The following is a 5,315-nucleotide window of genomic DNA, read 5'->3' as shown; positions in this document are numbered from 1 at the left end:
CTGAAGATCTGGCTCAATAGCTTAAAATTAGGCATAGTGTCTAGATTATTCAAGACATCTTGAATCTCATCTTCTTGTGAAGACCCAGTATGCTGATGGATAAAGGAAATGGGCTGAGTCTCCTCATCACTGCTCTGGTCTAACCATAAAGTATCTTGAAGGTCCTGAATGGATCTGGCAGGGGGGTATAAGGTAACTTTCTTCCTAGATTCCCCATGTGAAATATACATATCACCGGAGTGACATCCAATATATGCATCGGCTATAGCAAGCCATGGTCGACCCAAGATCAAGGGATGTCCTCCTACTAGGTTCTTTGGCTGAAGCACAATGAAATCAACAGGATATTCCCAAGAATCTAATGAGACGATCACATCATCCAATACTCCTTCTGGCTTAAATTTAGATCTATCTCCTAATTCAAGCACAGTGGGAGTAGGGCGAATATGAGATAAGCGAAGTTGATCCATGGTTTGCTTAGTCGTGACATTAATGGTTGCCCCCAAGTCTATAAGAACATTATAGACAAGGACATTACCAATCTGAACTGAGACAACAAGGTTTCCAGGATCAGTATATTTTTCCATAGACACACATCCCATCATCAACTCTGCTGCCCTACCAACAAATTGAATGGTTTGGGGTTCCAATCTCTTCCTCCCAGGTTTCTTGAGATAGAGTTCCTTAATAATCTTAGTGCAAATAGGGATCTCTTTGATGGCTTGGAGCAAAGGTATCTTAATGAAAAGATTCTAAAGCTCTAATGCCAAACAAGTCTCAGAAATAGGCTCACTTCTTTCCTTTACTAGCCTCTCTAGGAAGGGAGGCTAGTTGGAAGAAGGTGGCAAGGATTCAGAGGGTAAGGGCTGCTTAGTGATGGCTTTTGGAGAATGATTAAGAGTTTCCTCTTCTTTTTTCTCTTCATCAATCACTCTAGGTTGCTTCTGATTTTCTAATGTTACAGTCCTTCTTGATCTTAATTGAATATCATGAACCCCAACTAGAATAGACCGGTACTCGAATAAAGGTGGGTTTGTTACATAGATCATTTGCACTACTTTATTATTGTTAGGATTGGGCATAGGCTGAGCAGGCAACTGAGGAGGTTGAAAAGGTGGAGGTAAGGGTAATGGTGGAGTAGACTGACTCAAAGGTTGAGGCATTGGATAAGGTGCATGTGTAGATGTATATGATTGCATGGGTGGCTGGTAGGAATATGGAGAATGAGTTGGCCCTCTTCAAACTTGTTGCCATGGTTGAGAATGTTGCCCATGCTGATATTTGTTTCCATACTGCCACTGCTGATTAGTGTTAGGATAAGAATATTCATGTGAATTATAACCAAAATAGTGTGGAGAAAATTCAGGAGCCATACCTGGACCTACCTGACGCCAATTTCTTTTTGCTCCCATATCATACAAGCATTTAGCTTTAGGTTGTCCCCCTGTAAATACAGCTTTAAGTCCTGGTATAGAGGGACATTTTTCTGTGATATGGTCTTCTGCACAAATAGCACACTTATTAGTTTCTTTCAAATTAAGAGGACATTCTTTAGGAGGATGCTTGTCTCTACATTTAGGATAGAAAATACTTAATGACTCTTGTTCCTTCCAAGGTAAAGGCAGTCCGCGAAGTGGCATAGGAAGCTGCGGAGCAAAAGAAGGCCGCAGAAGTAGCAGCAGAAGCACAGACAACAAAGGTCGACACAGTACAGGCAGAGGAGGGCCAAGTAGCATCCTCAGGGCAGGAGGCAAAGGATACAAAAATAACAGAAGGAAGCGCGGACCCAGGGACCGCTTCCACATAACTCAAACAGCCACACATCGCAAAAAGAGCGGGTCCAAGAAATAAGGTCAAGGCCTCGAAGCTGACCATCGACCCGATCACCTTAACTGAAGGTGATCTCCATGAAATCGGTGAGACGGTCTGTGATGTCACCAGTGAAGCGCTCCAAAAGTTTATGACGAAGCACCGGAGTGTGTTGGGGGCCCTCAGGGCGCAACTGCAGGAGTTAAAGGTACAACCCCCTCAGGAAGGTATCTTGTCTACCCACGCCATAGCAGGCACTTCAACAGTAGAGAAAATGCTGCGTGCGAGGATGGCCAACACAATAGTGTTGCCAGAGGGAGCGTTAGTATCAACAGATGCGATGAACCAAATGACAGTCGGCATGATGAAAGGCCTTGGCCTTAATCTAGCTGCCCTTCCAAGGCAAACGCTCTATCAGCTACAGGATGGAATAACAACAGAGCTGCGTGATAGGGAGAACTATGCGATCTAAGTTCTCAGTGAATAGAAGATCAATATGGAGCAGCTCAGCTTGCAGCGTAACGAGTTGGTGTCACAGAACCAAAGGTTGGTGTAGACAGTAGATGACGCTTGCCGACGCATCCCAGAGCTGGCTATCACAGTAGATAGACTAATAGAGGTGTGGATTCACAGTTTGGAAAGTGAAGTCCACGATGCAAGAGAAGAGGCAACAAAGGTTCAGTTGGAGCTGAACCTTCAAATTGCCAAGCTGCGGTTAAAGGCGCAGCCTTCCAGTCCCCCATATATTAGAGAACAGTACACCAGTGCTATTACAGTAGGGTTGGAAGAGATTGGAGGTGTAGTGCGTGATTATACCAACATGTTGGAATAGGCACTTGAGGTCCTCACGACGCTGCAGGAGGACCCCAACATCCAACGACTGGAGACAGAGGCACGTGAACTCTAGCAACAATATGACAGCATTAGAGGGACTGTACAGAGAGTAGTCCTTACTCAGTGGCTTGCAAGGATGCAGCAAGCCAAGGCATTAAAGGAGCAGGTGGACACGGCGCGCCATAAGGAAGAAGTTCACAAAGCGTGCGTCCAGCCATGGATCGATGAAGTCTTCATAATCACAACAGATATTGAAGGAAAGCTCTTATAGATTCAGGGGATGCATGAACAGATGTAGCGCCACACGCTGGAAAAAAAGGGTTCAGAAGGGAGAATGCAGCAGGTTCAGCAAGCAGCATCTTAGTGTGTTGCAGACATCACGACTGTTCGGGACTAGTTGGAGGGACTTTGTGCCGATAGAGTGACTCGAGGACAAGTCACGATGTTTTTTTTGGGGGCCTGTTGGGCAAGGAATTCCCCCACAGTATGTTTTGGAGCTTAAAGCCCAAGTTTTGAGTTGTTATTATTGTAAAAACTCCACGAATTGTGGGTGCAGAGCGCGAATGGTATGTTAGAGTCATAGGGTTGTCCGCCCTAAGTTTTGAATGTAGTGTCGGCCTCCCCATGGTTCGTGGACCATGGGATTGTATAAATAGAGCGAGGCTCTAAGTCGTAAAGGAACTAACTAAGTTTTGGAATGAACGGATGAAGTCTAAATGGTAGCGAAGAAAGAGTCTAAGTGTCTTGGGTCGTAGTAGTAGGAAGAGGCTCTGCAGCTAAGTGTGCAGATGCCTAATAGAGTCCGCAGCTGAGAACACGGACCCCTGCAGTTGAGTGTGCAGGGTAGTGTCGAGTCTGTAATAGAAGGAAGAAAATTATAAAGAGAAGTTTTATCTAAATACTATGTATCTGTTCTGAGTTATTACATGTTTGATGTTACTTGCAATTATACAGTTTATTTACTGTGCGCACTTACGTGAATTGTGAATATTGTTAAGAATAACTAAATGTATATAAATAAGTTCAGTTAATAACCTAATATTGGTTTCGAAGAGGGACTTGGGTAATAAAACTATTCAAGCCCCAGGTAGGGCTGCGTGAAGACAACATCTCATGCTGCAAGGTACGAGTAAGCGCGTGTAGCGACGTGTGCACAGGATCGAACCACACACCACTTGAAATCATCAGACATCTCCAGGGTGTGGAAACCTGGTTCTAGCACCCTCCCATACTACTTTGGGTGAGACCTCAGTCTGCGATTTGTGGACTGTTGTCGAAAGGTCTAGTAGTACCGGGATTTGTTTGGCTAAATCATCTTTGAACCTCGGTCTGGCCCCAACAAGCCAACAAACTTCCTCTCCTCGAACTTATGTGGACTGGGGGACCACTCCAAACTCCTATCCCTCAAACATCTCTTTCTCTCTACTCACCATGACTTCAACTGAGAAAGTTCTCAAATACTTCTACAACATATTTTTGGAATGGAATATGGTTACTATTAATTCTCATGGTCTTTCTGGTCGTATGGTTGCTCTTTGGGATCCTAGATAGGCCACATTGTTGACCTATAAATGAATTGGAGGAGTTATCCTGTCGAGGTACATTCAGGGTTTTCCTACTAGACTTCATTTCCTTAATTTGTATGCTTCGTATAATGATAGATATACTTTCTGAAAGTGCATGGATGACTGTGATATTCTCAAAAATTGGGTCTCTTATTCTGGAAGGTGATTTCAATGTTGTTTTATCTGGGGATGAATGTTGGGGTGTCAAATGTAGAGCGGATCCTCTCCCTAACCATCTTTTCCATTTATTTAATTCTAATCATCTTTGGGACATTATAACCCTTACTCTGTCTCCAACCTAGAACAATGGTCGTGCGGGTGATGACCATATCGGTAAAAGATTGGACCGGTTCTTAGTCCAAGAAACCTTGTTAGAGAGGTTGGGTTGTGTACAATCATGGGTGGAAGAATCCCTGATCTCTGATCACATGTTGATTGTTCTGCAATGGATACTAGAGTGGACGCGTTTGTGCATTCCCTTCAAATTCGATAGAATCTGGTTGGAGGATGGATAATTAATTTCTTTGGCTGGAAATTTTTTGAGGGCTCATCCTCGGGTGGATGGTAAATCCCAAATGATGCATCTGTCTGGATTACTACAGGCTCTGAAAAGTCATGTTAGGATATGGAAAAGGGAGAATAAAATAGAATTGGCTAGAGATATTAATAATATTTTGGAAGAAATCGAGCATCTCTATAACCTGGTGGAGAGGGGCAACACATTTGGAAACATTTGGTACTCTCTCAAATGCTTAGAGGCAGGAAAGTGACAGATCCTCTCCCAAAAGGAGGTGTCCTAGAGGCTCAAGATCCGAGACCATTGGATAAGGGAAGGTGATAGTAACACAAAGTTTTTTCATCGATATGCAAATCAAAGGAAAAATTAGAACCCCATTTGGAAAATTGAAGGACTAGATGGAACTTTCAGCTATTCTATTTCGAAGATCCAAAATGAAGCTATTATAAATTTTCAGTCCTTATTTCAGAAGTAGCCTCGAAACTATATCAAACATCAGTTATTGGGTTTGAATGAGTATCCTCCTATGTTCAATGACGAATTGAATGTGGAATTTTTCAGACCATTGAAGAAATTATGCATGTGTTGAA

The sequence above is a fragment of the Pinus tabuliformis genome, chromosome 2_2, assembly GCF_031772625.1.
Source record: "Pinus tabuliformis cultivar Carrire ecotype Pingquan chromosome 2_2, CPIR1, whole genome shotgun sequence".
Lineage (NCBI taxonomy): Eukaryota > Viridiplantae > Streptophyta > Pinopsida > Pinales > Pinaceae > Pinus > Pinus tabuliformis.
The sequence above is the reverse complement of the archived record's forward strand: the minus strand, read 5'-3'. Positions refer to the sequence as shown.